General features: G+C 42.4%; 1 protein-coding gene across 5 annotated transcripts in view; it reads left to right on the top strand.

The window, feature by feature from the left end:
- Positions 1–13,594, top strand: part of LOC127586364 (RAC-beta serine/threonine-protein kinase) — a 77,047-nt gene that overhangs the window by 14,622 nt on the left and 48,831 nt on the right. For 3 of the 5 annotated variants that reach the window (XM_052044265.1, XM_052044267.1, XM_052044269.1), the window contains one exon: positions 13,423–13,494. The exons of 1 other annotated variant lie outside the window; for it this stretch is intronic. The gene's annotated coding sequence lies outside the window, so the exon portion shown is untranslated. Of the gene's footprint in view, positions 1–5,858; positions 6,150–13,422; positions 13,495–13,594 lie in introns of those variants that run through there. One more of the 5 variants, XM_052044266.1, reaches the window with a different exon arrangement.

Below are 13,594 nucleotides of genomic sequence, written 5' to 3'. Positions count from 1 at the left end.
ATCTAAGATCGTAGACTTTCTATTAACCAAATGGATATTTGGCAAAGGCTTTGAGTTTATCATCAAACTGCCATGATAATGGGGGGCGGAACAGACACTAGGATTTTAAACTACATTTAGGTCTTCCTAGGAAGTCACATTTGCAACTCAAGTCCTCCAGCTCTCATCCAGTTTTTAACTATTTCTTGAACTATCATTTCTTCCCCACTGATTTGCTGTCAAGATCCTTGAATGAAAACAAGTTGTGAGCCAGTCTCCTTCAGTGTAACCACTTTGTTTTATGGTTCTGCGCACACAGATCACAAATCAGACCTGGAATTTCTGGCTCTTAGCAGCTTACCAGTTCCTCAAACAGTCAATATATTTACATTGAGCTGTCAGGAACTGTTTCATTGACTATTTGCCTGATGACTCTGATCATTATGATGAAGAAGTGGGATGGGGTTTACTTCCTGTAAGGGCATCCTGTGTGAATGTTGCAGCATTATGACTAACATCCATATATTATGTACTAAAGTTAAGTTCAGCTGTTACTCAGTTCTGTTACACTCAATTGGTTGGCTTCACCATCAGACAGTGAAGTTATTTAGTGTAATCCATTGCTTCCCAAACCTCCCCTGTTTCCCCTAAACCAAAAGACGCTGTGATGATGTGATTCCACCTTAATGGAAGCTCTGGAGGAAATAGGACCAGGAGTAGGCCACCTGCCGCCTCAAACCTGCCCTGCCATTCTACATGATCACAGCTGATCTACCCCAGGCCACCTCCCCTTCTGTGTCAATTCCCCAGAGCCTTCAATTCTGATCTGTCAAACATGTATCTACCTCTGTCAATGATGTGGCACCTGTAACCATCTAGAGAATTTCAGAGATTCATCTTCCCCCCACCCCCCCCCCCACCCCCTTTTTGCCAAAAGAGATGGTAGCTCGCAGATACAGGACAACTGGTTTACACTCCAAGTTCCAACTGCTCAATGAGCTTGAAGGCCTTATTGAATAACAGAACCAGACTGCTGAGTCACGACAGCATGTCCTCCTGTTTTCCTTTCTGATTATCCAGCTTCCCCTTTTTATGTATCTACGTTAATGGGCTCAATGTGGTAAAGAGTTCCACATTTCCACCTATGGGTCAGGGAGTTTCTCCTGAATTCCCCTTTGGTTTATTAGTTCCTATCCTATATTTATAGTCCTTGGTCTCAAGTGGAAGTATATTTTTAGTGCAGTGGTCTCTCCCATTGCAAGTGGCTGTACAGCCCATTGGAAGAATAAGATGGGTGTTCAGGACCCCCTTAAATAACATGAAGCTAAGTACTGAGAAGGATATAATTCCCTAGTTAAACAGCCTGAGATTACCCAAAGTTAATGTCAATAGTATAGACTTGGCACTAATTTACAAAGTGTCAGCTATTGGCTTGGATTTATGGCACAGCTAGAGAGGGAGAGCTGCACTGAGGTGCTGTTTCTTGGTCTGAAAAAGCAACACCAGCTTTTTGGTGGTACAGTTTTGAAGGATAGTAGTTAACTTCTGTGGTACCAAGAGTAAAGTATCCCTTGGTGAACATCACCGAGGAAACCGATTTCTCCATTCTTGCACTTGGTGTGGTTTGAGTTATTTCCTATAAAGTTGCAGTGATTAGGTTTCTAAGTAGCTTTGTGAGTATGGTATGCCTTGGGACACTCTGAAAGCATGATCGTTTTGTAGAAGTGCATGTGTTTTATGTCCATTGTGGTCTTGTACACTTTTAATTGCTATCTTTTCTAAAAAATAATTTTCAGTTTTGAAGCATTTAGAGGTAGACAAGGAAACTATACTTGATCAGAGTTGTTAATTTGAGTGCTGAGACATAAAGGGAAGAGGTAGGCAGAATTTTTTTTTTAAAACATGGTTGGGCCATCCAATGACCAAACATTAGGTTAGCTGAATCCAATAGCTTCTGAAAAAGAAAGTGGTAGATTGTTGACAGACTTTTTTTAAAAATAACCCTACTGGGTTAGGACATCAATCTGTCGGGTGCAAAGACTTGGAGGCTGCTCTTTACCCAGCTGAAGGTTGGGGTTGGTCTGTTGTATTGTCTTGTGAGTCAGCAGTTTGGTCCTTTTACTTGATGAGGCAACCTGCCCTTTGCTAAACATTTGCTCTCTGTCCCTTGCAGGTTTTTAAATTTAAACCATGAGTACACACGCAAGTTTTGAAGTAGTTTCTTTTAACTCTTGATGTGTTTGGTAGAGTGCCCTGCTTGTTTGTAGGTTTGGCCTTTGTCCGTCTCAGAAGGACCCTTGGTAAATCAATGTACCACTGACCTGGTTCACCTGAACAAAATTTGTCATGGCACTACCATTTGATCTGCATTGTGGTTGAAGTGTAATCTGAAATTTCTGTGAGGAGGTTCACTTGCAGAGGATACCATTTTGATTTGCAAGATGGTGTTTATGCTCCACATTAGCCTTGTCCCACTCCTCTTAAGTGTCCCATTTAACACTGCTTCTAGCCATCGGTCATTTAAAGGAAGCAAGGTTAAGATTCTTCTCTGAAGGGTTTCAGGTGAAGGAAACACCGTTGGGATTGAGAAGTATTGCGATTACATTATTACCTGATGGCAAATTTGACTAAATGGAAGTTTTAGGAATATGAATTATACTATAGTTGTGCACAGCACCATGTATCATCTGATCTTTCCAATTTTCCACCTCTAGAAGTAGAATTTTAGAATGGCCTTATTAACTTGTCGCATCTGTGGTTGTGTATTGATCCCCTTGCTGCTCCACCCTATTTAGATCTTTATTTTCCTCTTTGCATTATGGTCAAAATGCAGTGTCTCTTAATTATTAAGGTTAGTTGTCAATTATATACTGAATGGCAAGTTTATTAAGAAATTTGTCACAATTGTCCATATTGAGTTTTTAGCCTTTCACTTAAATGTAACTCAAGTTTAGTAATTATACATCTTATTCTGATTTTATTAATGCAATTTGTGAACTAATGGATCAAGCACTGGTCCCATTATCTTTTGCTACTCTTACAGATTCTTCAATCAGTGTAATTAGCTACTTGCAATCCTAGCATTTTCCTCTTAATATGTTGAGATGTGGATCAAATCGCTCTTACTTTCTGAATTCCAAGAAATTCTTGTTTAAGGATTCAACTTAATCCTTGAAGTTTGTGTATCATGCTAGTAAATTGAGACCATGCTCCCTTGCAAAGCTAATGTCCTTCATGGTGTCCAGACTACTAGGGTAACTCCCAGCACTCCTTGTTCTTCTAGATATCAAAGCCAGGATGCTAATAATCCTTTTGATCTGCCCGTTTCTATCCTATCCAAAGCCTCTGGTCCTCTGCTTTTTATTATTTAGGAAGTATTCGGTCTATTTATGTTGCATGTTTGAGTTTTCCACAGAGTGAGTGTTTGGAGGTTTCTGCTTTGGTTTGTATTGTTTAGAAGTAGAAAGCATTGTCTTTAGGTAATGGGCTAGAGATTTAGGACAAGATTTAGGATTTTTTCATTGAGGGTTGTGAATCTCTGGAGCTTATCCCCCCTCCCCCGAGGGTTGTGGAAAATAGGTGGAAGGGCATGTTATAATGAAGACATTTTGATTCTGCAGTGGAGTATAGATTAATTGGCTGAAAACTTAGCAAATGGAGTTTAATGGACATAATACAACTATTGATTATTGTTATTGAAGTGCATTATTTAAATGGCGGGGTTGGGGGGAGGAGAGACTGCAAATGAATGAAGTTCAAAGGGATCTAGGTGTTCTGGTGCATGAATCTCAAAGCTGGCAGGTCCAACAGTAGCTAAGGCAGCAAATGGTATATTGGGCTTTATTGAGAAAGGGTTGGCATTTAAAAATGGAGAGGCTTTGTTACAGCTGCACAAGGTGTTGGTGAGGCAACACTTGGAATGCGGTTCTGGTTACCTTGCCTAAATAAACATAGTAGCATTGGAGGCAGTTGAATGGAGATTCACTGGGCTAATACCTGGAATGAGTGTTGTCCTATCAAGGTGCTGGACAACTTGGCCCTGTATTCCTTGCAGTTTAGAAGTGAGGAATGATCTTATTCAAGCCTATAAGGTCCTAAGAGGACTTGACTGGGTTGATGTTGAGATGTTCATGATTCTTCCACTAGAGAAAACGGGTCATAGCTACAAAATAGCTGGCCATTTTAAGCTAAAGTACATAGAATTTTCTTCTGAGAGTAGTGAATCTCTGGAATTCTGTTTCCAAGGGTGTGAAGGTCCAATCACTAGATTCTTAAGGTGGAGACAAATATTTGAAAGATTGAAGAATAGGGAACTGGCATAGGGCATTGAGGCCGGCATAGGGCAGCCGTGATCATCAATGCTGGGGCAGGCTTGGGGCTGAGTGGCCTGTTCACGTTTGTATTCAAGGCTGTAATTAATTTTAAAATCCACAACTGTTTGCAGGGATCCTAATTTGCTCATTCATATTCTCATGTTTATTATGCCTTAAATGGTAGAATGACGTGAACAATTTTTTTTATTTTAGAGGAATGGTTTTTGAATCGAGCATTAGAGGTGCTCTAATTTTCCAATATCATTGGTTGCTTCCATTAAAATCTTAGGATGGAAGCTATCTGGTCCTGAGGATTTGTCAGTCTTGAGTACCATATTTTGTAATTTTTCTCTTGCTAACTGAGTTTGTCCCTAATTCAGTGTTAATTTTCATGGTGTCCAGAATGCTATTCTGAGTGCTGACAACTGTGTAGTTATTCAAATATTTACTGTCCCTCACTTACAATACCCTTCTTTTTATTGAAAAAGGGGCAATCTTATCCCTGACTGCTCTTCCTTGTATAAATGAAAAAATGTTGATATCCCTTGCAAGTTTCTCTCCCTGCTGCTTTTTGTTGCTCTTACCTGTTGCCTTTTATTCCTTGTATCTCTTCCATTTACCAAGATTGGTGCTAATTTTGCCTCTTTGTACACACTTTTCTTTTATTTCCATTGCTGCTTTTGTCTAGCTTTTCTTTTGCATGTAAAGTTCTGAAAAGTATCAGTCACTTCCATATCACATTAAATCCATTTGATTTCTTTTTGTCATTCTGTCCTTTAATGGATGAAGAGTACTGTAGGCAGTCTCTATTGAACTTGGAAGCCCAAATCTAGACTTGGCTAAATTTAAGCTTTTTCTTTTCAAAATTTAAGCTATTTTATCATTTTTGGATAAATGTTCACTCACTTATCTGACTTGTTGTTCATCAAAAATGAGGCATGTTACTGTAGAAATCTATTGGATGATATGAAAAAATTGCATCAGTCATGATTCTGTCAAATGGTAGTAAGAGGCCTTGTGGTTTACTGTTCCTCTTTGTTGGTCTAACATCTGTTGGGAAATTGCTAGTCATAATTAAGGATGACTGAACGCAAATAAGATCATACCTGTCAGACACACAGTATCCTGCTTTTACCAAAATGAATGAAAGTCTCTTGCATAACTGAACACCACATCGTGGTATATTTCTTCAGCGCTCACCTTGACGTGCCTCCTGAATCTGCCCAGAAGCAAACAGATTGTCGTAATTTATCACAACTGGTTTACTTTTGTGTTTTGCTTTGCTTTTTTTAAAAAAGAGATGTTCTCATGTCTATCCCCTGTGCCACGTAATGGAGCCACACCTTGAATTCCCTGAAGCCCCTTCAGCTTGCAATTCCAGAAAAAAAAAATTTCCAGCTCCCCTCTGTTTGAGAACAAAGTCTACCATTGCGCTTGCTGTTTAAACACAAATATTGTCGAGAGTACCTTGGGGGAGAGCTGACTAAGGAGGAGTTAGCTGGCCTGAAATTACTGTAAATATATAGTTCAGCAGTTTTCTCTTTGCGATTTCTTCCCTGCACTTCCTACCCACTGCAGCACCAGTCTGCTCAAACCCATCCGATCATCCCTCCAGGGCAGGAATCTGGGAGTGGATGTTTGCAAGCCCAACGGAAAAGTATTGTTTTTCAGGACTGGATCCTGTGCCAGAGGGATGTAACCTGACCCGCTCAACAGTCGGGGAATCCAGCCCACAATGGACATTAGAGCTGTAGCTGTCAAGCTTGGGGCCCTTGATGCTCAATGCTTTCCACTATTTGGAGCCATTCTCCACTAACAGGTGCACAGGAGCGAAGTGGGAGTCGAGGATTTCTGCAGGTGCTGTGCATGCTTTTAAAAGGTTGCATCTGCTCTTAGCCCCAGTGAAGGTGTTCAGTCCTTCTGACAGTTTGAGAATTTAAAAACTTGGGAGTGAGTTTTAACGTGAATATCTTGTGAGGCATCTTTGTATAATCTCAGCATGTACCTAAATTGTTTAAGAAATTTGCGCCTGTAGTGATCCACGGTGTGATAGTTGAGCAGATCTGTTGTTTGAGGGATAAATAGTGACCAGGACATAGAATCCCTACTCTTTGAATGCTGTTTTACTATCTTTTATGACTCCCTAGCAGGCCAAACAATGGCTTGAGCTTTTCTGAAAGGTAGTACCCCTCAACTCTGTATTGAGTGGAACATAGACTTTAGGGCCTGAGTCACAGGATGGGTATAAACCCATAACCTTCTGACTCCGGAGCGAGTGCTACCAATTTGTTTAAGCTGCATGGGTGTGTGAGAAATCCAGAGTGGTTGAATCGATTGGCTATCCACAAATGGTCTTAAGTTCGAGTCAATATAACTATGGTGGTGATGCACTAATCTTGTGTACCTTCAGTATGCCCTGCAAATGAATGAAATCTAAACAGAATAGAATTGCATGTAAACATATTATCATGACTAGTTATTTTGGCAATGGCGACCAGTGTTTATATATGACCCCATATCTATTGCATGTTGCTTGTAATATCTTTATAGTTGAACAGTAAAATATTGTGACTTCAGAAGCAAAGGGTGGTTTGTGTTGGTTAGAATACAGGCATAAGGTACAAACTGGCTACCTCGGAGTATGACTGGAACTAACTTTATGTTTGGGTTAAGTTTACATTCTTGTAAACCATTTGGCTTTGCTGAGAATCTCAAGTGTCCTATAATGATCAAGAACTGTGTGTGTGCAGTGTCAGCTGTCTGTTTTCCTCCTCTACTGCAAATCCGGAGTTAGTTGGGTATTTGGGGGGGTGGGGGGTGTGATGTTGGGAGAGAGGTAGAAAGTTAAGTCCTCAGGCTGAGGAGTTCCGATTGGCTATATGTTTATACTTAAACTGACCTCCAGGAAAGGGTGACTTGAACTTTAGCCACTACTGCGGCAGCACTGATTAAAGTGTGCACTTATGATACATGTCTCTCAGTCTGGGTAAATGGGAAATTTTGGTGCCTAAATCTGACAGGAAGTGGGGTTTTGTAGATTTGAGGTGTATACAGTATAAAGATATTTTAAAAAAAAAACAGTTGTTAGCCTTTTAACAAATGCTATCTATAGTGATTTTAGGCATCGAACACCTTGTCCTCAGTGAGATATAACAAGTGAAGTGCAGTCATTGTTGCATGGGGGAAAGTTTGTGCCTGTTCCCACAAAGAAAACGACCGACCAGTTGATCTGCTTTTGGTTGTATTGAGGAGGAACACTGGTCAGGGCACAGAACTCCTGTTTTTTTTTGAAATGATGGATCTTTCACAATTGAGACCTCAAAGTACAGCAGTCTCTCTGTAACAAACTGGAATGCCAGTCTGACTGAAGCTTTGAGCTAAGCCCCTGCATAGTTACTGTTTAACTCATGTAAATTTAATCTATCAGTGCATCTCTATAACATACAGCTTTTGTATAATTATTGAGGTGTTCTTTTTTTTCCCCCACATGGCTTGGTGCCACATTTTATTAGTTGGTCCAATCAAATACAAGATAAAGGCAAACCAGAAGGTATTGGTTCATTATTGTCACTTGTACTGAGCTGCAGTGAAAAACTTGCATACCAGTTGTACAGGTCAATTCATTACACAGTGCAGTTACATCAAGTTAGTACAGAGTGCATTGATGTAGTACAGGTAAAAAAAATAACAATACAGAGTAAAGTGTCACAGCTACAGAGAGTGCACTGGCAAAGGTTTGAAATCCTATTTTGTACGTAGGGGATATAAGTGAAATATTTGAAGTTTTCCAAGTGAATCAGTAGGAAGCGTGCTTGAGTTGGGCAGTATGAGTGAGCTCAGTGGACTGTCAAGGCCCTTCTGGGAAGAGTGGTTTAATAGTGGGATTTGTTGGGTCTAATTCTCATTCATCATACTCCACGCACTGCATTAAGGGGATGTGCAATTTCAGAGCCAGGTCTTTGAAGTAAAATTTAAACCTTTTCTCTAAAACTGCGGAAGCTAGGTCAATTAAAAATGTCAATTGAGATTGATAGGTTTTTGTGAGATGTGTGGAGCGTGAGCAGGTAATAGCCGTGATCCATCCTTGTATGTAGTGTTGGTACCACCACCTGAAAGCCTCGGCTAAATGCCAGCTGCACCTACTACTTCCCTCTTCACTTCGATTCTATGGATTTGTGCAACAACAAAGCACAGATGGCAACGATTTGGCCCATTTGAGCTGGCTCTCTGCAAGAGCCATGTGGTTCAGCTTTTTCCCCATAACCCCCTCAATTTTTTTCCTCTGAAGTATTCATTGTTCCCTTTTCAAACTTCCTAAATTGCGTGAGTGCCAGTATCTGGCTGGTAATGTTAAACTGAGTAATGATGTGCCTTCACTCGCTAGTTGCCCTTCTACAACCTGGCTAGCTTGTTCCTGGCTGTCTGGAGGAAGCAAGGCCTAGGGGTATGTTTGTGGTGAGGGTGCATGGAAGGAAGTGATGCCAGACGTGCTTTCTCTCCGCTGCCTTTTGTCATTGGCATGCTTGTCTAGCATCTATTCTTGAATGAGCTGCAGTTTCCTCTAAAGACTGGAGTGACTTGAAACCATTAATGAAAGCAACCACATCCTTGTTCAAAGCCTCCCATGGCCTTGCACTTCCAATGTATTACTGAATTTGTTTCGTTTGGGAGGCGAAAATTGGCTGACAGCACAGTGTGGAGCAAGGATAAGGTGACGTGCTCCCTTTTGGGGGCGGGGGTGTTGTTTGAATGACTAGCAGTGGACAAGATGTTGGAAAATGAAGTGCTTTTGATATTTATCTGCAAGCCTTGTAAAAGTTCCCACTTTTCTATCTCGTTAATTGAAACTTGGGAACCTTTCTCTTTGATCATTGTGTAATTTAACGTGTATGTTGAATAGTGATGATTATCGGTATTGGTTTATTGTCACTTGTACAGAGGTACAGTGTTGCATACTGTTCATACAGATCAATTCATTACACAGTGCATTGAGGTAGTACAGGGTAAAACAATAACAGAATACAGAGTAAAGTGTCACAGCTGCAGAGAGAGTGCAGTGCAGGTAGACAATAAGGTGCAAGGTCATAATGAGGTAGATTGTGAGGTCAACAGTCCATCTCATGGGAACTGTTCAATAGTCTTATAAAAGTGGGATAGAAGCTGTCCTTGAGCCTAGTAGTATGTGCCCTCAGGCTCCTGTGCCCTCTGGGAGAGGGGAGAAGAGAGAATGACCCAGGTGGGTGGGGTCTTTGATTATGCTGGCTGCTTCACCAAGGTAGTGAGAGGTAGAGCCAGTCCATGGAGGGGAGGCTGGTTTCTGTGATGTGCTGGGCTGTGTCCACTGCAATTTCTTGCAGTCCTGGGCAGAGTAGTTGCCATACCAAGCTGTGATGCGTCCTGATAGGATGCTTTCTATGGTGCATTGATAAAAGTTGGTGAGTGTCAAAGGGGACATGCCAAATTATTTTAGCCTCCTGAGGAAGTAGAGAGGCTAGTGAGCTTTCTTGGCCATGGCATCAATGTGGTTGGACCAGGACAGGCTATTGTTGATGTTTACTCCGAGGAACTTGAAGGTCTCAGCACTATTGATGTAGACAGAAGCATGTACACCGCCCCCTTTCTTGAAGTCAATGACCAGCCCTTTTGTTTTGCTGACATTGAGGGAAAGGTTTTTGTCATAACACCATCACTAAGCTCTCTATCTCCTTCCTGTACTTCGACTCATTGTTATTTGAGATACGGCCCCACTACGGTGGTATCATCTACAGACTTGTAGATGGAGTTGGAGCAGAATCTGGCCACACAGTCGTGAGTATATAGGGAGTAGAGGGCTGAGGATGCAGCCTTGTGGGGCACCAGTGTTGAGGATAATCGTGGTGGAGGTGTTGCTGCCTATCCTCACTGATGTGTGGTCTGTTGGTCAGAAAGTCAAGGACCCAGTTGTAGAGGGAGGTGTTGAGTCCCAGGTCTCAGAGTTTGGTGATGAGTTTGCTTGGAATTATAGTATTGAAGGTGGAGCTGTAGTCAATAAACAATAGTCTAACGTAGGTGCCTTTACTGTCCAGATGCTCCAGAGATGAATGTGGGGCCAGGGAGACGACGTCCACTGTAGACCTATTTCGGTGGTAGGCAAATTGCAGTGGGTCGAGTTTTTTTGGGAGGCTGGAGTTAATGTGTGCCATAACCAGCCTCTTGAAGTACTTCATGATGATGGATGTCAGAGCCACTGGTCGATAGTCATTAAGGCATGTTACCTTGTTTTACTTGGATACTGGGAGGATAGTGGTCTTAAAACAGGTGGGAACCTCAGATTGAAGCAGGGAGAGGTCCATTATGTCTGCAAATACCCCTGCCAGCTGATCAGCACAATATCTGAGCACATGGCCAGGGACACCATCCGGGCCACATGCTTTCCTCTGGTTCACTCTCCGGAAGACTGTCCTCAGTAGTAAGATTGGTAGTAATGTTTTAGTTGAGTTGTATGTGTGCTGGTCTTGTCACTCGTCTAAAGGGTTAGGTTTTCAGAGGCAAAGCTAAAGTGGGAGAGGGCAGTTTTGTGCAGTTGAAAGTTACTCTGGATGTCATGTAACTGAAAGTGGACCTTAGCTTTGGAGTTCACTCCAGTTCTCTGGTCAGGGAGCAGGTCAGATCTGTGGATTTTGTGGCCTTTGCCAATTGGGATTTCTGTGCAAAGCAATAGTCTGCCGATAGATGAGCAGTGCAAGTTGTTAGGATCTGCCTATTGAGAGCAGGGGCTAAGCTTTGCCAGGTCTTGTCCCTGCATCGTGTGTTTGACTTGGGTGTAAGAGGGGCAGGGAATTGCCAACTTTGCCACTGAGGAACAGGCTTTGTTCTGGGTAAGGTGTTAAGTGTTGAAAAACCCAAGAAGTTCTGGGGTAGTTAGAAATTGAGAATCCAAAGGTAGAACTATTTGGAAAGGAAGTCTGAAGGTTAGTTTTCCAAAAAAAACCACTGAAAGCTTCCTGAGTAATAGGATACAATGCTGATGTGATCCCTGGGTTAGACCCCTGCTGTTTCAACTACAGGATCATCTGAGATCTGCTGGTAAAAGCTCCAGACCCCAGTGTTTGGCCACATCTTAAATTCCACCTTCTAAACTATAGTCTTCAGTTTGGCCCCTTGCATATCTGCTGTTTGTGTAACTGCACAGGGAGAATTTGACAGATGGTTCCCTAACAAAGCACAAAGTGAAGTGACTCTGCTAGGGTGATGCAGGCTAGGGTCTATTGGAAGGAGACCTGCACTGCCACTGTATCTCTTCCTTCTCAGCGCCCCCTACCCCCTTTCCCATTCAGTAATACAGCACTGCTACTTCCTCTCTGTTAGCTTATTTTGAGTAACTTCTGTGTAAACAGTTCTCGGACCCATGTGACTGCATGTGGTGTACCTTTGTTTTTCTTGTGGGTTATTTACTGGACTTGGTGTCAGCTCTTTTAGAATAAACCAGCACAAACATTTAACCAATCGCGTGTGTGTCTGTAGCACAGGCAGCACTCCAGACCCTGATTGACTTGACTGTTATCTAAACTCACTGGGCAACAGTCAGTATGGACAAGTTGGGCCAAAAGGCCCTGTTTCCATGCTGTATGACTCTGACTGTTTTAATTTGTCACCACATCCCATGCACTAGAAAGGCTAACTTTTTGCTAACTATTTCTTTATTGTCCTCGAACTGGTGAACTGCAGCCATGAACTGCTGCAGTCCATGTGGTGGAAGTGGTTCCCCATTTCTGCTGGGGCTGGAGTTCCAAGGTTTATCCATGGCAAGGTTGGAGGAGCAGCAAGGTATTCCAAAGTCGGGGTAGTATGCAGCTCAGCAAACCTGTGGGGCCACCATCTTGTCCTTGCAGGTGGGAAGAGCTCTTTCAAGTTCGTATCAGTTGTGACCTTGCCTACAAGGATCAGGGGTGTGATCAGGCCCAAGGTCCACTGGAGGTTTCAACTACTGCTCTGACTGATCAGCACGTGCCCATAACATGTTCTGTGCCTGAGTTATACACTGCTTCCACTCCTTAGGATATCAGGAAAGACTTGATTGCTTCGATTTCAGTGTGAAGCTGAGCATTTAAATTGGAGCTTATGGACGGTTTAGCTTAGAATACACAAGAACTGAGCATACAAAACTTGGATTTCAATAGTGCCTTTCACAGACATCCTCTTACCAGTCAGTGTCAGGGAACACAGTGCAGAAACAGGCCCATCAGGTCCACACTGATGATCAACACTAATGCCATTTAAAAAAAAATTTCCTTACATTCTCATTAGCTCCCCCGGCTTCTACCACTCATTACCACTGGGGGAATTAACATGGCCCATTAACTTGCTAACCTTGTGATTTGGGAAGACCAGGGTGCCAGTGGAAACCCATGTGATCACAAAGAGAATATGTAAACTGTACACAGACAGCACTGGTGTTCAGGATTGAACCCAGTTCTCCAGTGCTGAGGCAGCATCTCTACTAGCCACACTGTGCTGCCAGTGTACCACCTGTAATAGTTTTGAAATGTTGTCACTGTTGTAGAAATGTGAAGTGGTGATAGTATAGCAAAGTCCCAAGAAAAGCATTTGAAACTTGATCAGGTCATCTGTTAGTGTTCACTTGGGCCAAAGCAGAGCAGAACTTTTATACCCCCATTCTTTGACCTGAATGCAGAGGCCTTGGTTTCATGTCTTGTCTGCACGATCTCCTCAGTACTGCTCAGGACGTGTCATTCATCCTGAGCTTTCCAGTGGTTTAATAGGTATGGATGTTGGCCATTCTGGTACAAAAGGTAGGCAGAACTGGAATTCAAGTTCTGGCCTCTACAGGACTGCAGTGATCAAGTTAATCTGTGCCTTTGTCACCTACTTGGCTCAAACTGTGTGGAGTCGTGTGGTCTGTCAGGATACACTGTTCACGTTCATGTTTGGGATTAAATGTTGGAGCTCGGACATGGGGGAAGTTTGTGAGCGAATGGGATTGCACTTTGAGCCAGCATTGGTCACAATCCTGTGTCGCAAGGAGATGCAGAACCTCCATAATTGCGCCACTGCAGGCCACCGCGTCTACAAGTAAAAATCAGAGCAATGAGTTTGATTTTATAATTTTTTTTAAACTTTTATTTTTAAGGTATATCCTGCATCACCTAGTACACCCCAACAGAAAGGTCAAGCAAATGCTCCTGAGTTAGTCTCCGTGAAGGTAAGTTATGATTCACCCTTATTTTGACCAGGTTTGGTGACCCTTCACTGAAGCCTTGATTTGCCCCACAAACAAGGGTTTAGTTTGTACTCAATGTGGA

Source organism: Pristis pectinata, chromosome 35, assembly GCF_009764475.1.
Source record: "Pristis pectinata isolate sPriPec2 chromosome 35, sPriPec2.1.pri, whole genome shotgun sequence".
NCBI classification, from domain to species: Eukaryota; Metazoa; Chordata; class Chondrichthyes; order Rhinopristiformes; family Pristidae; genus Pristis; species Pristis pectinata.
The sequence above is the reverse complement of the archived record's forward strand: the minus strand, read 5'-3'. Positions and strand labels throughout refer to the sequence as shown.